Source organism: Mustela nigripes, chromosome 3 (assembly GCF_022355385.1).
Source record: "Mustela nigripes isolate SB6536 chromosome 3, MUSNIG.SB6536, whole genome shotgun sequence".
In the NCBI taxonomy this organism is placed as follows: Eukaryota; Metazoa; Chordata; class Mammalia; order Carnivora; family Mustelidae; genus Mustela; species Mustela nigripes.
In genome coordinates, this window is record NC_081559.1 from 124269410 (window position 1) to 124290387 (window position 20978).

Below are 20978 nucleotides of genomic sequence, written 5' to 3' on the forward strand. Positions count from 1 at the left end.
TAACACATAACACTTCAATAATAATAATATCAAGTGATGACTTATCAAAATATTGAAATTTGGGGAAATATATAGAATCTCTAGAATCATTATAACATTTACCCAAATGTAACCCAAGATTGATCATTTGTTCAGTAGTACTTCCTGAGTAACTTAGCATACCAAGGAAAAGCCTAAGGAGTTAAAGAGATTTCATTTGCAATTTAAATCTTGTCAACATTTTCTAAAATCTTAGAAAGTTTTAAAGCACATGCCTAAATATAATTAGGGATGTTAAACACCTGATAGGGGCAAAATGTGGAAAATGTTTTTTCTGGACAGGCAAGGAGGAAACAACTATTTACGTTTTCTTCCTGACAGCAGATCAATTAACCTAAGAAAAGTTTGTCCTTTTAACAGAGAGAAAACCAGCTTTCTATACCAGTGTCTTTTTAAAAATTCATTTCAATCTTAGTCCATCGTGGCCATACTTAAAATTATTTTTCTGAAGATTTCCCTTCACAAACCTTCTACAACTTTCCTTTGCATTTAGGTTTTGTCCCAAGCCATTTTCCTTCCAAAAAATCATCTCATTTAGGATAAAATTACCTTCTTTTCCTTCAACAAAATGCATTCCCATTCCTTCTATCTTTCTTACATATCTCCTACTTTTCCACATAGAGTTGTTTCCCTTATTTCCATCAGTCATAGTTACAGTTAGCATAATTTTGTACTTTTAGAAACACCTTAATAGCTAGCAATGGCTAAGTATTAACCCTTTGTGAACTGTTACAACAGAATTCTTTAGATGGCAAATTTATTAATCGGTTAAGCACAAGACATTTTTACCAACAGATTAATTTTGGTTTTGTTTTTTATTTTTTTTTAAAGATTGTATTTATTTATTTGTCACACAGAGAGAGAAAGAGATCACAAGTAGGCAGAAGAGGCAGGCAGAGGGGGAAGGGAAAGCAGGCTTCTTGCTGAGCAGAGAGCCCAATGTTGGACTTGATCCCGGGACCCTGAGATCATGACCTAAGCCGAAGGCGCCCCTTACCAACAATTTTAATATTCTTAATTTCTTTGCCTACATATTCTTTGTCTCGTTAGTAAGTCAAAAGCACAAACCTATGTCCAGTAATTAATAACTTACCATTTTATCCTATTTGAAAGACCTAGATGTTCAACGAATTTCGTTCCATTTGTCATTCAACCAAAACTTTAAAAGTTTCAGGTTACCAAAGACTTCAAAAGCTGTATTAACAATTACTCATGAAAACTTTGAGACAATTAACCATCAGTTTAGTCATTATTTTGGAAACACATTTCAACAGTGATAACGAGCTTATTTGACCTTCAGTAAACCTTGACAGAATAAAAATTTCACACATCCGTCTGAACTAAACCAACAAGCTTAGTTTAAATGCTGAAATATGTTCCACTAGCATCTTCCCCATGGTCAGTTTTCACCTGAGACACGTGGGGAAATCTGGAGTGGGTGGTGTTAGTTCCTAGGGTTGCTCTTCTTGCTCCTTGACAGTGGTGCCTAAGGCAGTGAGGAAGGTCTAGAAGCCAGTAATGCAGGCTGCATCCAAGGTGGTGCAAAAACAGGAAAAAGAAAGATGGGGAGGCAGAAGAGACAAAGTGCTGCCAGAGGGCAGAGAAAGAGTTCCTGGTTCAGGAGATCATCAGCTCCAGAGGAGCAGATGCCATGTTTTCACACCAACAAGGGCGGGGATAGACAATCCATATTGGGCCAGAGAAGACAGGGAATTCCCTAAAACAAAGGAGGTTTTGCAGCTGCTTGGAAATATTCTTAAATTCCCTATCCTGAAGGACACCTGGGATCATGACCTGAGAGGAAGGCAGACAGTTTAACCCCCTGAGCCACCCAGGCGCCCCTCCCACTTTCTCTTAAAGGTAAATATGAGAGCTGTTATTTTTCATTCTGCTTCTGTCTGGATCAAGTTTCCTGTGGGCTATCAGAGCTGCTAAATCGGGTATCTCCCTACACATGTCACTTACCAGAAGCAGGAACACTGTCTTCCTGCAGCTCACCTTTAGGCCCCAGGTCAGAGGAGGACTGTGGTCCCCACACTTTCTGACGGGTTCATACTTGTCCAGAGCTCATCCCCATTGCTGCTCCTGAGGCCCACTGGCCAGGGCCTCCCTGATAGGCTTTGCTTCCTTATAGACTCTGAGCTCTTTTACTTGGGTTACAAATGTCCTACTTTGGTCTTTCCTATTAGCGCAGATTTGGACCCATGGGGGCAGAGTTTGGGCTATCTGAAGCCAAGAATCAATACATGGGAATTGGTCAGTGTGTCTGGGAGTCCCGACCATAATTTTGTAAATGACCTGGACAGTGGGCAAGTCTTAGGGCCCCTCAGAGGGCCAGTTGACCCCAAAGGTGGCACATTCCAATTCACATAATGTGCCGAATTTCCCAGATGTTTTGATCCCATAGTCTCCTGAGAATCGCTTCTTAAGATTTTGAGCATACAGTCTAAGACCATAGGTTTTGAATCAGTCATCATGCTCACCATGATGTGCAGGGAGGCTCCCTTGGCCACCCTGTGTGTTCCCTCCCTGTGTCATTGGCATGAAGACAAATGAAGGGTGGGCAAACCTTCAAAGGACAGACCAGTCAGATGTCCTCCTGTCCACCATCCCAGAGGACACCTGGGTGCCTCTTAGCCTTAGCGAGTCCGTATGAATCCCAGACTGGCACCCCAAAGGGGCTCGCCTTAGACCCTATGAGGTCACCAGGGAAGCATGTTAGGGCCACTTAGACTCCGTAGGCTTCTGGGGACCCTAAGGGTCCCCATCTGTGGAGCCACAAAATCCATATGCCTGACAAGCCAGGTCGAACTATACATTCACTGACACTTTCACACCTAAGTTATTACAGTTCCTCCCCTCCAGAAGGCCCTGAACTGTGGAATTCCTTCTGGAAATTCCTTTCTGGGATTCCTGACCTGAAGGACCTCCCCACAGGAAGGGCCTACTTGTGAGACTTCTAAGAGGTCTCTGGGAGGTGATCAGTCTCCCCTTCTACCCTCAGGGGTGGGCCTGACTGGGTCCTGGGCCACCAGATCTTACCAGAATCCAAAGTCAGGACCAGGTCCTCAGCTGCCAAGTCTCCTTTGAGTCTGGGTGGGAACAGCAGGGCGGGCCAGGCTGGGGCGACCGGGCGGGAGACTGCCAAAAACCAGGCAGGGCGCACCTTCTCCCTTACGATCCCTCATTCTGGCACTACCCCACCATTGCCCCAAATCAATGGGCCAGTGCGGTTGGGTTTCCTGGTCAGGGAACCAAATGTTGCAGAACCTGGACTGGATCCTGGTGGAAGAACCTAGCAGCACTCGGAGACCTTGGAGGATCAGAGGTTTATTTAACACCGGTGAGCTCAGATGAGGTTGTTTTCCAAAGGTCTGAGCCCCTAGCTCAAGCAGGGAGGGGGATTTATACCTTTCTACTTCCACATATTTGGTATTTGGTACATGTGGGAGATGTGGTAGGAAGGAAAACCTGGAAGGGCTTTGAGGCAGGGACTGGAATTCCCTTGATGGTTTGGTCAGCCATGTTAGAGCACAGTATTTCTCAATCAGTGTGTCCTAAGACAGATTGCTTTTTGAGTCTGGGAGCACTCAAAGGACTTTTCTATATACATCAATGGCAATTGCTCCTCCTCTTTGTGGCTGTATTGGTTCATTAAAGGTTTCATAGGAATGTTTGGCTTTTGGATAGTGGGGATGAGGTGAGGGGAGGAGGGGGATCTGTGCTTCCCAGCAAGCTGATTTAACATGGTTATCACTGGACTGGGCAGAATTGTCATCTTCACCAAAGTCGTTAGATGTCCTGCTGGAGAGCCCCAATCCAGGATTGCAGAGGGGACCACCACATTCCACCCATCTCACAGTCAGTTTGTGGTTACAGCATCTGGGCAGAGACAGAGTTAAATTTGTTGTATTTGTTACACTTGTGCAGAAAGCAGCTGCTTGGTTCTTCCCATGTGACCTGTGTCCCTAGAATAGAAATAATGTTGCAATTTCCTACCCCATGCAGGTATTTTAAATACATTTTAGGGAAAGACAGGCAAAGTTGGCTAATTCTTAGGTAATTCAGGCATGCCACTCAAATGTTGGGACCCTAGGACCCACCCACAAGAAAAAAACAAGCCCACACCCTAGAGTTCCCCAGACCTTTGTCTCTCTTGACTGGCCGGGTCCTCCCTTGGAGTGTACTTTATCTTTCTTTTTCTTTAAAGATCGTTTTTTTTTTTTTTTTTTAAGATTTTATTCATTTATTTGACAGAGAGAGCACAAGTAGGCAGAGAAGCAGGCAGAGAGAGGGGGAAGCAGGCTCCCTGCTGAGCAGAGAGCCAGATGTGGGGCTTGATCCCAGGACCCTGAAATCATGACCGGAACTGAAGGCAGAGGCTTAAACCACTGAGCCACCCAGGCATCCCTTCTTTAAAGATTTTATTTATTTGAGAGAGAGAGAGCAAGAGAGAAAGAGAGAGGGCGCATGAACAGGGGCAGAGGGAGAGGGAGAAGCAGACTCATCACTGAGCAGATCCCAGGACCCTGGGATCATGACCTGAGGCAAAGGTATCCTTTTGGAGTGTACTTTAATAAAACTTTCTTCTGCCTCCCTTTCGTTTCCTCTTCCTCTAATTCTTTACTGTGGCACCGAAAAGAACCATCTCACTCTCTGTAACACTTTGATGAATCTAAATATTTCATCCACCTCAATACTGGAAGATATTTTGAGAGGCATACTAAATCTTAATCTCAAAGCCAGAACTCAGTGAAAGAAACATGATATCTCACAGCTGTGAGATGCAGAGGCAAAGCAAGAGAAAGGCCAGGTAAGCAGGACAGGTCCAGGTCATCAGGGAAGAGTAAAAATATTTTGAATCTTTAAATAATGTAAAATGTTCAGGGGCTTTTTCTTTTCCTTCTGGGCGGCCCAATACTAGTCATAAGATTAATAAACACAAAAGAAAAATGGTGAGAGGATAATAATGCCTAAAGTAAAACACTATCTTTTTATTTGTTAACCTTAAAAATAAAACAGCCAGTTATTTTACCGCAAAATGGGTTTGTTAGGACTATCAGAGAATTGTAGTTCAGGACTTGGAAGCTACAAATTCAGGACAAATTCAGACATGTCCAACAAACAAAGGAGAAAAATGTTAGTGTATGGAGAAGGAGGAGGAAATTGGGAGGGGCTGTTTTGAGTAAAAGTGAACTGGAGAAAAGTGAGGGTTTAGGGTGAAGACGATTCCCCATTGACTGATTTCCAGGGTATTCCATTTCTTGTAAAAGATGCAACTTACATCTCTTCCTGTTGAGGATTCTTCTGTTCTAGTCTGGAATTGACAATTCTTCCTGTAGCTGACATTGAGTGGTAGGCCTCCCTCTGCCAGCCAGCTGACTCTACCTTAGTGAGGTTTCCCTTTATTGATTTTCATATACTTATTGGGGTGTTTATGTATTTCTCATAAATAAATTTTAAAATTTTTGGGAGGCTTTGCCTATTTTTAAAATTATTTATTCTTACTGTAGGGACATTGTCTTGCTTTCATATTTGTTCTGGTACACTGGGTTTTGGTAACATTCATAGCTGTCTGGCTTTATGTGGGATGGACAGTCCTCAGAGGATAACACTAATGAAAGGGAGCCCAGAGATCAAGAGCTCCTCAAACAAGAAAATTACAAGTGACCCTTGGACAATTAAGGGGTCAGGAGCACCAACCCCCTGCATAGTCAAAAACCTGAGTGTACCTTTCAACTCCCCCGAAGCTAATTAATAGCCTACTGCTGACCAGAAGCCTTGCCAATAACATAAACAATTGATTAACACATATTCTATATATTACATATTGTATTCTTAAAGTAAGCTAAAGAAAAAAAATTGTTATTAAGAAATAATAAGGGAGAGGAAATACATTTACAGTACCATATTGTAAAAACTCTGGGCATAAGTGGACCCACAGAGTTCCAACTTGTTTTGTTTAAGGGTCAACTGTATTTCTTTAGAGTCACTGATGCAGAAAGCAAAGCTGGTTTAAGTACAGACAGTGTGGTTTATAAAGAACACATTGTCTGACAGCATGTGACTCTTAGTCTAGGTGAACCTACGTTGCTTCATGCAGAAGTCTTCTTGTTATCTGTGGGGGGAAGCAACTCCTATATATTTTCTTGGCTACTCCAATAGCTGGCCTTGGAAAGTTCTATGGTCTTACATTCGGGACTCTCAGATCCTAACATGCTCTGTAGACTTCTTGGCCTTCATCTTGGTCCCTGTCCTAGAGATAGTATATGCCTTTATCTCTGTGCCAACAGTAGGTTTTTAACTTGGCATACAACTTCCTGAGTTTTGCTTAAGGGCACTGTGATCTAGACCACCAATTCTGGGATTCAGAATTCTTTTTTGTTGTTGTTATATAAATTAACCCATTTATTATAGGCTAGCTGTGTTTCAAATGGTGGAGCTTCTGCTGGTCTTTCAACTCTTTCAGTGTTCTGATGGCAGACTTCATGGACAGCAGAAGTAGTATTGTAGGTCCAGCCACCACTGGCTACTATTTTCATGCAGAAACCATGATGCCAGATCCCCACAGCTCATCTTTTCATCTTGGTTTTGCCACAGAAGCCGCAAGTATACTTAGCATGCTGGATTATTTAAATCTTCACCATTTTCCCGAAGGAGGCACCATAACCAGTCCCATAGTCACCAAGGATTCTGACCTTCTTGGTGTGTTTAGCCATGTTGCTAAAAACTAGGTCTGAAACCAGAGATTGGAATTCAGAATTGTTAACTCTCAATGTTCATTCATATTTCTTTCAGAAAGTTTCCTCTAATTTGCGTGTTATCTATGGAAGGCAATTTATATTCTAAAATATTTTTATTAAATTCCTTGTCCACTTAGTGAGACCCCAAGACCCCCACAATCACCCAATGTAAATTTAAGAACTGAAAAGGATGTCTCAGAAATAAAAAGCTTTTTAAAAAAACTTCTTTCTGGAAGAGACAGTTTCCCAAGGCAGAGTAGAGGAGAGACACTGGAGGCAGAAAGAATTAGGCACACATTCCAGCTCTGCCACTTAGAAAAGCCAAGAACTTGGACAATTACTCAGGCTATGGGAATCTCAGGGTTCCTGTCTGGAATCACAAGGTAATGGCTGAATTTTTTCTAGGTTTAAGAGAGATCGTCTATATAAAGCCCTTAGCACACTGCTTGCCTGTTAGATGTTAGCTGTCATTGCAAAATGAATCCTAGGTATTATGGCCCTTATCTTGGATTAGGTAAAACCAGTCTCTCGACGAGTACTTAAGACCCTGGCTCTGTTGCTGCTGTGAGAGTGGGAATCCAGGTTCGTCCACTTGTTGGCTGTATGCTCTCAGGCAAGATGCTTGACCTCTCTTGTCAGTGGACCACACAGACACACATGCACACACACACACAGAGGATGCTCAAGAATCTTCAGAGAAGGGGCGCCTGGGTGGCTCAGTGGGTTAACCCTCTGCCTTCAGCTCAGGTCATGATCTCAGGGTCCTGGGATCAAGCCCCGCATGGGGCTCTCTGCTCAGCGGGGAGCCTGCTTCCCTTCCCCTCTCTCTGCCTGCCTCTCTGCCTACTTGTGATCTCTCTCTCTCCCTCTGTTAAATAAATAAATAAAATATTTAAAAAAAAAAAAAAGAATCTTCAGAGAATGCTTTAGAGAGATAAACATAATCCAACTCATAAGAGTGGTAGGGATTAGAAGTCAAATCTGTCCTTTGGTTAACTTGCCCCATGAATGCTCTACAAATGTGTTTGTCCCCTTCCAGTGTCCCCCAGGAAGCATTCATCTGAGATTTTCCCCTCATCCTTACCCTCTGTGGCCAGTGCTTTAAATTACTTCTCTCCAGTACATTCTCTGCTTCATCCTTGCTAACAGATGCTACTTCTTGTGGCAGAGAACAGATAAAGGCCTCACCCCAAGGAATGGTTCATGATTCATCTAAATAATTGTGATAATGGGGGCACCTGGGTGTCTCAGTGGGTTAAGCCTCTGCCTTCGGTTCAGGTCATGATCTCAGGGTCCTGGGATCTAGCCCCGCATCAGGGTTGATGAGCAGAGAGCCTGTTTCCTCCTCTCTGTCTCTGCTTGCCTCTCTGCATACTTGTGATCTCTATCTGTCAAATAAATAAATAAATAAAATCTTTAAAAAATAATAATAATTGTGATAATGTTGCTCTTTGTTGCCTCCAGCTTCCTTAAAGCTAGAGTGTGGTCATATAACCCAGTTCTAGCCAAGAGTTCTGAAGAAGAGAATAAAAGCCAACACCTTAATCCTGGCAAGAAGGGCCTGGTGCTTCGTTACTAAACACTGGGAATAATGAACACAGATTTCTTTGCAGTTTTTTATTTGTTGTTGTTCTTAGAATATTTCCCACTAGGACTATATTTGTCAAATGCTATGTTTTAAAATCAGATTATATGATTTTTCTCTGGGTCATTAAACCACCAATTTGATATACAGCTAGGGTCATTTGTTTATTTATGTTTTTAATTTTTAGGGATCCCACCCCCAATTTTGATTTCCTTTTCTATTTACCTTTACACTGTTCCAAAGCCAAAAGCACAAAACCAGGAACAGTGTAAGCAGCCCAAGTTCCACCTCTGATTCAATCAATTCTATCTCCCCATACAAGAAACAATTTTTATTAGCTTTTAAGAATTGCTTTTTGAAAAAAACACAAGCCAGAATGTTTTCTATTTCTTAGATATAAAGAAACCTACTACCCAGACTGTGGTGCAACTTGCCTTTTCATTTAGTAGTGCATATTGGAGATTACTCCATAGGACAGTCTTCCTCATTCCTTTGAGGACTAATACTTCATTTTGTGACTATTTGATAGCATGATATCACGTGGGTATACTATAACTGTCTTCACCCAGTACTCTGAGGATGCATATTAAGATTGTTTCCAGTATTTTACAGATAATCTAACAAGAACAAGAGAAAACCACACATATACATATTTTCATATTTTTGTTCAGATATCTTTTGCTTGTTTTTCTTGTTTCAAGTTTTTTTTTTTTTTTTTAAGATTTTATTTATTTATTTGACAGAGAGAGATCACAAGTAGGCAGAGAAAGAAAGAGGAGGAAGCAGGCTCCCTGTTGAGCAGAGAACCCGATTCGGGACTTGATCCCAGGACCCTGAGATCGTGACCTGAGCCGAAGGCAGCGGCCTAACCCACTGAGCCACCCAAGCGCCCTTGTTTCAAGTTTTTATTTAAATTTCATTTAGTTAAAATATAGTGCAATAGTTTCTGGAGAAGAATTTAGTGATTCATCACTTTCGTACAACACCCCAGGCTCATCACAACAAGTGCCCTCCTTCACCCATTTAATCCCACCTCCCCTCCAGAACCCTCAGTTTGTTCTTTACTAGTTAAGCGTCTGTGTTATGGTTTGCTCCTTTTTTTCTCCTCCTATGTTCATCTGTTGTTTTTTTTTTTTAAATTCCACATATAAGTGAAATCATATGGTATTTGTCTTTCTCTGACTGACATATTTTGCTTAGCATAATACACTCTATGTACCTATAACAACACTCTATCCATGACTCTATCCATGACATGATTCTATCCATGTCATTGCAAATGACAAGGTTTCATTCTTTTTGATGGCTGAGTAATATATATGGGTGTATATATACATATACAAATATGTATACACACACACACACACACCCCACATCTTCTTTGAGATATATATGTATACATATATATGATATATATGCATATATATGTGATATATATATATGTGATAGATATCATATATAGATATTACATGTATATGGTATATGATATATGATATAGATATATTATTTAAATATATATATATATATATATATATATATATATATATATCTCACATCTTTTTCCATTCATCTGTTGATGGGCATCTGGGCTCTTTCCATAGTTTGGCTATTATTGACAATGCTGCTTATAAACATCGGGGTGCATGTATCCCTTTAAATCTGTGTTTTTGTATCCTTTGGTAAATACCTAGTAGTGCAATTGCTAGGTTGTAGGGTAGTTCTATTTTTAACTTTTTTTTTTTTAAAGATTTTATTTATTTATTTGACAGACAGAGATCACAAGTAGGCAGAGAGGCAGGCAGAGAGAGAGAGGAGGAAACAGGCTCCCCGCTGAGCAGAGAGCCGGATGCGGGACTCGATCCCAGGACCCTAAGATCATGACCTGAGCCGAAGGCAGCGGCTTAACCCACTGAGCCACCCAGGTGCCCCTATTTTTAACTTTTTGAGAAACCTCCATACTGTTTTCCAGAGTGGCTACACACAAATTTGCATTCCTCTCAATAGTGTAAGAGGGTTCCCCTTTCTCTGCATCCTTACCAACATCTGTCATTTCCTAACTTGTTAATTTTAGCCATTCTGACTGGTGTGAGGTGGTATCTCATTGCAGTTTTGATTTGTATTTCCCTAATGATGAGTGATGTTGAGCATTTTTTCATGCATCTGTTAGCCATCTGGATGTCTTCTTTGGAAAATTGTCTATTTATGTCTTCTGCTCATTTCTTAACCAGATTATTTATTTTTAGGGTGTTGAGTTTGAGAAGTTCTTTATAGACTATGGATACTAACCCTTTATCAGGTATGTCTTTTGCAAATATCTTCCCCATTTCATAAGTTGCTTTCTAGTTTTATTGATTGTTTCCTTCCCTGTGAAGAAGCTTTTCATCTTGATGAAGTCCCATATTTAATTTTGCTTTTGTTTTCCTTGCCTTGGGAGACATATCTAGGAAGAAGTTGCTATGGCTGATGTCAGTGAGGTTACTGTCTGTGTTTTTTTCTAGGATTTTGACGATTTCCTATCTCACATTTAGGTTTTCCATACATTTTGAATTTATTTTTGTGTATGGTGTAAGAAAAGTTTTTCTCAAAACTGTTCATTGATGAGACTGTCTTTCTCCACTAATAATCTTTCCTGCTTTGTTGAAGAATAGTTGACCATAGAGTTGTGTGTCCATTTCTGGGTTTTCTATTCTATTCCATTGATCTATGGGTCTGTTTTTGTGACAGCATGATAATGTCTTGAGCACTACAGCTTAGTGACAAAACCTGAAGTCCATAATTGTGATGTCTTCTGCTTTGTTTTGCCTTTTCAAGATTTCTTTGGCTGTTTGGGGTCTTTTGTGGTTCCATATAAGTTTTAGGATTTTTTGTTCCAGCTCTGTGAAAAAATGCTAGTAGTAGTTTGAAAGGGATCGCGTTACATGTGTAGATTGCTTTGGGTGATATAGACATTTTAACAATATTTGTTCTTCCAATCCATCATCATGGAATGGTTTTCCATTTCTGTGTCTTCCTCAGTTTCTTTCATGAGTGTTCTATAGTTTTCTGAGTACAGATCCTTTACCTCTTTGGTTAGGTTTATTCCCAGGTATTTTATGGTTCTGGATGCAATTATAAATGGGATCAACTCCTTAACTTCTCTTTCTTCTGTCTTGTTAAGTGTATAGAAATGCAACAGATTTCCATGCATAGGTTTTATATCCTGCCACATTGCTGAATTGCTGTATGAGTTCTAGCATTTTGGGGGTGGAATCTTTTGGGTTTTCAACATACAGTATCATGTCATCTGCGAAGAGTAGAAGTTTGACTTTTTGCTGATTTGAATGTCTTTTATTCCTTTTTGTGGTCTGATTGCTGAGTTTAGGATTTCTAGTACTACACTGAATAACAGTGGTGATAGTGGACATCCCTGCTGTGTTCCTACCTTAGGAGAAGGGCTCTCAGTTTTTCCCCATTGAGAATTATCACATGCTTTAATGTAATATGTTTTAGTATGAAAGTGTATTTTTCATGCTATGGAGTAATTTCTAGACAGATGGCTAGCTTCCTAATCACCTCTCATTCTCTTCAAGGTTTCTTTTTTGGCTTTTATTGCTTGTTATAATCAACTTATCTTGATTTAGAAAATATGAGAATATTTTTGTAGTGAATGCATTACATTTATAAATTAATTTAGAAAGAATTGACATATTTATAATTTGAGCCTTCCTATCTCAAACAAGGTATGTATCATTTCATTTGCTCAAGTCTATTTTTGTGTATTTCAGGATTCTTTAAGAATTTTCTTCATATAGCTATTAAACATGTACTGTTAAGTTATACCTAGGTATTCTGTTGTTATTACTATTATTTTTACTACTGTAAATGAAGTCTCTGCTTCCATTTTGTTGTTAGAAAATTATCATATGTATTTATAAAGACTAATATTTTTTATGTTCATTGAATTCTATTATTTTTGTAGTTTTTTAACATGATTTTTTTAGGTTTTCCATATATTTAATAACTTCATTTCTGTTAATACAGATGGTTATATCTCTTCCTTTCCAATTCTTATGCCTGTAACTACTTCATACTGACTAATTATGTTGATAAGGACCTTCAAAACAATTATAGAGAATAGTGGGGAGCCTTTACTTCTTTTTTTTTTTTTTGGAAGGAACTCTTTTTATAGTTTCCCATTAAGAAAGGTAGAACACAGCTATTAAAGAGCACCCACCCTTCCCAGCCTGAAATGCTTAACAAGCTCCTCTTATCTGAGCTGTGAGGGTGACTCATCTCCAGGCTTTAAGAAGATGGGTGTGGAGAGAGGTGTCCACCTCACTATCTATACTGCTAGAGAGGTTGTAGCTGAGAATTGCAAACATGGCTCTCAGCCACCATCACCTGCTGGGGAGAAATAGCACAGCCCCCTTCATTTTTTTTTTTTTTTTGTTGTTGTTGTTGTTGTTTGTTTGTTTGTTTGAATTCTTTTTTTTTCCAATTTATTTATTTTCAGAAAAACAGTATTCATTATTTTTTCACCACACCCAGTGCTCCATGCAATCCGTGCCCTCTATAATACCCACCACCTGGTACCCCAACCTCCCACCCCCCCCACCACTTCAAACCCCTCAGATTGTTTTTCAGAGTCCATAGTCTCTCATGATTCACCTCCCCTTCCAATATACCCCAACTCCCTTCTCCTCTCTAACTCCCCATGTCCTCCATGCTATTTGTTATGCTCCACAAATAAATGAAACTGTATGATAATTGACTCTCTCTGCTTGACTTATTTCACTCAGCATAATCTCTTCCAGTCCCGTCCATGTTGCTACAAAAGTTGGGTATTCATCCTTTCTGATGGAGGCATAGTACTCCATAGTGTATATGGACCACATCTTCCTTATCCATTCATCTATTGAAGGGCATCTTGGTTCTTTCCATAGTTTGGCGACTGTGGCCATTGCTGCTATAAACATTGGGGTACAGATGGCCCTTCTTTTCACGACATCTGTATCCTTGGGATAAATGCCCAGATTCAAATTAAAACCACATTGAGATATCACCTTACACCAGTTAGAATGGCCAAAATTAACAAAACAGGAAACAACATGTGTTGGAGAGGATGTGGAGAAAGGGGAACCCTCTTACACTGTTGGTGGGAATGCAAGTTGGTGCAGCCTCTTTGGAGAACAGTGTGGAGATTCCTCAAGAAATTAAAAATAGAGCTTCCCTATGACCCTGCAATTGCACTCCTGGGTATTTACCCCAAGGATACAGATGTCGCCCCCTTCATTCTTAAGTAGAAATGCAAGCATTTAACTGTCCCTTTTTTCGAACCCTTCCCTCCCTGCTCTTCAGAAGCCGAACTTTTCGAAAGAACAGGTTAGATGGCTCTCTTCTAGTACTCTTCTGCTTCATTCTTCTTAAATTGAATTGGGCCTCGTCACACAAAAGATGGATGTCTTAAATTCTTAACATTCCTCTCTCAATTCATTCTGTCTATCCTTTCAGTCTGACCAGAAAGCAAGGGACAGAGGAAACACACAAGGGAGAGCAATGAAAATAAGCCTCTGACCTCAGTTTCCCCAGAAACAGAAATACCTCAGTGGAAAGAAATCCCAAGTTTCAATGATGAGTAATACATAATTCGATTTCAATAGTCGCATGAAATTTAGAAGTAAATAAATATGCCTTAGATGACTTCTTATTGCAGCTTGTTGCAGAGTTTTTAATTATCCAGCAGAAAGTTATTTTCTTCTTTGTTAAAAAGAGATTAGATTAGAAAGACGGTTCAGTAACCTAAATCAGAATAAATACCTAACACTTATGTCTGCAATACATGATTGACACTCTACAGATATTTGTTGATTGACCAAATGCATGAGTACATATGTGTATTTCCAAGTGAGGGATTTAAAGTCAATGATGGCATTTCAAATAGCATTTTCACTTTTACGCCAGTTTTCAAACAATCCCCACAAGGTCTCTCAGCAATTAATTCCCTGATTTCGAATAGAAGGCTTTTTCTACTATGTCAGCTTCCACCAAAGTATGTTTTGTGGTTTGGTTAGTTTGTTCTACTGTGAACTAAACTGAGAAGCTTTGGTGGGAATTTTTTATTCTGTTATTGCTTATTGTACTGTGATTATTATTTTTAATGAAGGGAGAGTAAGTTTAAGTCAGTGCTATTACAAAATTTATCCAGATAAGATTTTTTTCATTGCATAAAATAAAGCATTAATAATGGTATAGAGGGGTGACTGGGTGGCTCAGTGGGTTAAAGCCTCTGCCTTCGGCTCAGGTCATGATCCTAGGGTCCTGGGATCGGGCACCACATCGGGCTCTCTGCTCAGCAGGGAGCCTGCTTCCTCCTCTCTCTCTGCCTACTTGTGATCTCTGTCTGTCAAATAAATAAATAAAATCTTTAAAAAATGGTATAGAAACATGTTTTTTGGAAATGAAAAAGAAACATAGGATCTATGTGTAGAAATTTGGACCAAAAAAAAGAAATTAGTGCATTAGTTTGGAGGAATTTCTTTATTTTACATGAAGTAGCAGCTTCTATCAGAGAAATACTTTTAGACTGAAGGTTGAAGAAAAGTACTCAGGATGGTCCCAGGCTGACTCATGACCTGCCTGCCTTCTTAGTGGTGGGGAAGTCATTAAACTAGTCCATATTCCTTTGGTGACCATAAATTTTAAAAATTAGTCCTGATTTTTCAGAATCTTTGTTCATAAGCTGCTTGGACACCAGGGGAGATTTTTTAAAAAGTACTTGTGAGGAGCGGGACACTTGGGTGGCTCAGTTGGTGAAGCAGCTGCCTTTGTCTCAGGTCATGATCCCAGGACTCTGGGATAGAGTCCCCACATCAGGCTTTCCACTCAGTGGGGTGTCTGCTTCTCCCTCTCCTTCTGCCTGCTGCTCTGCCTACTTGTGTTGTCTCTTTGTCAAATAAACAAATAAAATCTTTTTTAAAAAGTGCTGTTGAGAAACATATTGAGGTTTAACTACAGAAACATTTGTGCTGCCATTAGCATTAGTTGGACCTGCTTGTGCATTATAGGAGCTCAGGCATGATATGTCTGTGGCCATTACATTTCACCTACAGCAGCAACAACCTGGTTGGTGCAAAAAATGTAGGAACTAGTGACCTAGGAGGTTAGAGGTTGAGCTCAGATGGACATGAGATGTGAATAATGTAGTTTGAGGACATGTCTGAGGCAGTTATGAAAAACGTGAAGGAACTTGGGTGCACAAGTAATTAACGCATTCGCATTCCATGGACTTTCACTTCCACTCTGGACTTTACTGGCCTTGAATGTATATCTTCAGTCTGCTCAATGACTGCTCCTAACTCCAAGAAAGGTTGTAAGGACTATGACCACAGTCTTGAACTCACAGAGTGTGGTATGGGGAGTCTGCGATTCCATGAAAATAAAGGTAATGAAAACACAATGATTTGAAATGGTCCATCTGTGTGGCTATGAATTTAAGACAGAATCATTTAAAACCCTTGTGCCAAATAATTGTACTGTCTATTACCCTATTGCACAAGAGCACCTTGTATTTATCTAAACAATTATATGGTAATATACCATTTGAGAGGCATGGAAACTTGGCAGAGCATTTAACCTCCCTATGTTAACATTTTTGCTTTGTAAAGTAAGACTACTACACACATAGCACTTCTTGTGGGAAGTAAATGACGAAATACACTTTAAAAGAGCCAGCACTACACTGAAGTGGATATGTGTATGTGTGTGTGTGTTCAAGAAATACACAGCATGTGTTTGAGAGCAGAGTGGGAGACGCACAAAGTAGCAAATAAGAAGGCAGAGATAAAAAATCAGAGACACTTGTATTTTTAATATTAATAAGAAACCATGAATATTGATAGGTCTGTAAAGCCTAAGAAACAATATAGTGATAGCTGTATTATTATAGGTAGGAAATGAACAATATAAGAGATAATAGCTTTATTATATTTCATAGTGCTCAAACAATGTCTGGAGTTCTGTATTAAAATCTCAGTATCAGGGCGCCTGGGTGGCTCAGTGGTTAAGCCTCTGCCTTCGGCTCAGGTCATGATCCCAGAGTCCTGGGATCCAGCCCCACATCGGGCTCTCTGCCCAGCGGGGAGCCTGCTTCCTCCTCTCTCTCTGCCTGCCTCTCTACCTACTTGTGATCTCTGTCTGTCAAATAAATAAATAAAATCTAATAATAATAATAATAATAATAAAATAAAATAAAATCTCAGTATCATATTAGACTAGTCTCTTAATAAGTTTCAATGTACATTTTAAGTAAATCTTTCCCCACAAATCCATTGGTTATGGAGATTCACTCAGCAGTCATTCCCAGGCTGGAGAAAGGGCATTTTTCCTCAGGAAGCATCAGAAGAATCCCCCACTGCCCCAACAAGAAGACTCTCAGGGAGAGGGAACAATGTGGGGGAAAACCCTATTCTCCTCTCCGGTAAAATCCAGGTCTCCAAATGAGAATCATTTGTTCTTAATTCTTAAAGAATTTGAGTCCTATCTTAAATTTGAGTGAACGAGAAGCTGCTCAAGTTCAGATGAGAAAAGTTTCTTTACGGAGGCAAGTGATAGTTAATTGTATGAATTGCTTGACATCATATTAATTTATCATTATGTCATCTTGGTCTTGTTTAAGGGTCATTGACTTATATTCATAATTTGGCCTTAAAATGACCCAAATAACCTTTACTGAAAGCTCATCATCCTACTTTATGAACCACATAAAGAGCTCATGAGCTCTTAATGGACTTGAATGAGTACAAACTTCATGTGTTAAACCCCTGAGGTTTTTGTAGATTTGTTATTACGGATTCTTCGAGAAAGATCCTTTGATTGAGAATGTGAGCATGATTTCCTAAAACCCTTAATAAAAAGTGAGGCGTATTTTATTGGTCAGTCTAGAAAATTATTTCTGCAACTGCAGGTCCTGCATTCCCCACCTCCTATTGCCTAATACACACTCTCATTCAACTTCACTAATGTGAACACTTACCATTCAAATGAACCCTCTTTAGTTCCTCTAGCTATAGGATATAATACAGTCAGAGGAGTGAAATTATCTTCTTGTGTATTGTCACATTTTTACCCATACTTGTTTCCCTCCTAAAAGGTCCTTGAGTGTGATGCTGCATAGTGGAAGGCTTCCTGTCTAAGCAGTTAGGCTGTTTCATCTACTCCAAAGGTTGCCGAGGGATGATATGGGAATTCTTTTTTCTCTTCCTTTTTATCTTGAGGGCTCAGAAGGATTTACAGACTCTGCAGTAGAGTCAAAGGATAGAATTTCAGGGAACTTTGTATGCCTTATTAGGGCTTCCATAGTCTATGGACATAAACCATGTAAATCTCATGGTTGTCAACATTTCAACGGCGACCAGATGACTTACTCCGTCGTCACTGGGGATGTCTCCCACCTCCTCAACCTTTTTTTAGGGTGGGGAGTGCTCGACAACCAAGACAAATTGTGCTTGCTTTATATTAGGCATGAGTTAGGGAATGTGAGTGGGAAAAACCAGCATAATATCACATTACACGCGAGCTCTGATGGGGAAATATATAAGCATATACACAGTCCCACAAAGTAGTCATCAAGCTGTGCAGAGGATACAGGGACTTGGGTACAGCTGGATGCACTCTGGGCCATAAGAACCTGACAACAGGGCCTGGGAAGTGATTAGAATAGTCCCTTAATGGCAGAATTCCTTATTCCACACCTTCCAAATTAGTCCCCCCACTTCCAGCTGAATATCTTCATTCAGAGAGTGCTGCCTTGATCAGAGCTATCTAAATTGGAAGAGTATGAAAGTGGGGGAAAAAAGACATTACAGATAATCATACCTGAACAACAGGCATAAATCAGGACTATCATGGGATAACTGATGCATGTGGTAATTGCACCTTTAACTTCAAAGTGGTCCATTTCATATTCTCCAGGTAATTTTAACATTGGTTGATGTTCATCCTGTTACACCAAAGGGCATTGTCAGTTTTTTTTATGGCTGGAAATCCACTTGGATGCTTGGAGAACATGCTATATCAGGTGTTAAATATTTCAATGTCATCACCATTTAGAATGTGCTTTCTTTTATGAAACCAAAATCTATAATTTAACCCATTGATTCTAATGCTCTCTCTTGGAGCCATGCAAAGCCAGTTTAATTCTACCACTTACGTTCTGCATCCATTTAAATATTTGAAGATAGCTATTTGAGAAATCAATGTCAAACTTGAAATAAAGCTTTAGACAATCTGGGACTTCTGAAATACTGTTATAGTTTCATTAAGGAATTAAATGTAAAAAAAAAGCAACTCTAAAAAAGGTAGGAGAAATATCAATGTATATTTATTCATCCCCTAAACTGGAAAGAAATTTCTTATATTAAATATTAGCAAAAAATAGATGAGGTTAAATTTTTTGAATACATTAAGACAAACTAATGAATAATAGCAAAGTCAAAGAAACTAAAGAAAATAAACTTGACAGATGTGCTAAAATATCAGCATAATTATATCATACAAGTCAATAAGGAAAACACTAATTAGTTGTGGTCAAGTAAGGTAAAAAAATTCACAAATGCAGAAATATAAGTGATTAATAAACTTGGAAAATTGTTTAATCTCACTAATAACTAAAGGAATGAAGATTTTTAAAAACTCGTGAATTTTCTCTAAGAGAAAACATTTTTAAGTAATTCCAAACACTAGAGAAGGGTTGATGAAACATGCATTCTTAGCTATTTACCAGTGGGAGAAAAATATTGAAAGACAATTTAGCATACATATGAAGAGATTTTATGCAAGTAGACAGTACTTTGATGAGTAGGAAAATGGCTTCTGCACACAAATGTGCATCCCAATGATATTTATAATAGTGAAAAATTAGGAGCAATCTAAATCCTGAGCAGTGAGTGGCTGTGATATATCTTCCCAGTGAAACAGTATGTGTTTTTAGGAAATGGTGTTTTTGAAGACCCTAAAAACATAAAGCAAATGCTTACTCTCCTAAATGACAAAAACATGCAAAAATGCAAAAAATACATAAAATGCAAGAGTATCTTAAAAGATTATGCATGGAAAATAGTCTGGAAGGAACTATACAAAAGTTATGTTAACAGAGTTTGTCTCTAGGTGGTGGGAATATGGATAACGTTCCACCCCCTACCCTGTGAGTTTATTATCAGAAAAAGCTTAGCTTCTATAAAATATTCTTGTAAAGACAATTATAGCCTCTCCATTGATCCTTCTTTGCTCTTCCATCTGAATCATTCCACTTCTTTCAGCTTGTCTTCCTATGGTTTGGTTCTGCGACCCACCTTATCCTTTTGCACGTGTGATGGAACCTGAATGAAATACTCCATGTTTGAGACAAGCAGTGAAGAGCAAGGAAGAACACCGCTCTCATTCCGGGCACTACTGATATCAGTGACCTTTACTGCTTCTTCGCAGTCATTTCCAGTATTGACTTTTACTGACTAAAACTCTCTGAGTGAATGGATCTCAACAGTTTTTTTTTTTTTTTCTCTGCACCTCACCTGAGTAATGTAACCTCGTGCACATTAATGGCGGTGAGTTACTCAAGGTGAGAGGGCAGGGCAGGAAAAGGAGTGGGTCCATCAGAAGATTAGGATGAGAATGAATGGTGGGTAGCTGTGCATTCCTGTGAAACGCTGGAGTGAAAAAGGCTGAGCCTTTGCCATAATCTCTTGTTCCTGACTTCCTAACGCATAGAGTTCCCAGCGTTCCTTAATGTTAGATGGTCCTGTTAACTGAGTTCTAACCCATGGAATAAGAGAAAGGGAGTGATGCCTGCCATTTCAGAGCTACACCATTATCTCCTCCTATACAGAATCCTGCATGGTCCTTCTCCCTCTGACCCACTGAAATAGAGAAGGGATATTAGATTGAATTGGATTTTACAAGCTAGGGATATTGGAACCCACATACTGAAGATGGCAGGACTCTGTCAGCCTGGATTCCTGAAGGTTTGTATGGCCAAGGGCCACTCTGCTTCATCTGCTCACCTTCCCAGCATTGTTACGTAAGTAATACATAGTCTCTTCTTGTGTGTTAACAATTCCATAATTTGGGATCTACTTATTTTTTTTTAATTTATTTTTTATTTTCAGCATAACAGTATTCATTATTTTTGCACCACACCCAGTGCTCCATGCAATCTGTGCCCTAACCCACCACGTGGTACCCCGACCTCCCACCCCTTTCCCCTTCAAAGCCCTCAGATTGTTTTTCAGAGTCCATAGTCTCTCATGATTCACCTCCCCTTCCAATTTCCCCCAACTCCCTTCTCCTCTCTAACTCCCCATGTCCTCCATTCTATTTGTTATGCTCCACAAATAAGTGAAACCATATGATAATTGACTCTCTCTGCTTGACTTATTTCACTCAGCATAATCTCTTCCAGTCCCGTCCATGTTGCTACAAAAGTTGGGTATTCATCCTTTCTGAGGCTTAATACTCCATAGTGTATATGGACCACATCTCCCTTATCCATTCGTCCATTGAAGGGCATCTTGGTTCTTTCCACAGTTTGGTGACCGTGGCCATTGCTGCTATAAACATTGGGGTACAGATGGCCCTTC

General features: G+C 39.6%; 1 pseudogene; it reads right to left on the bottom strand.

Moving 5' to 3' along the window:
• Positions 1 to 6457: 6457 nt before the first annotated feature.
• LOC132014542 (large ribosomal subunit protein eL43-like) lies at positions 6458 to 6758 on the bottom strand (annotated as a pseudogene).
• Positions 6759 to 20978: the final 14220 nt, after the last annotated feature.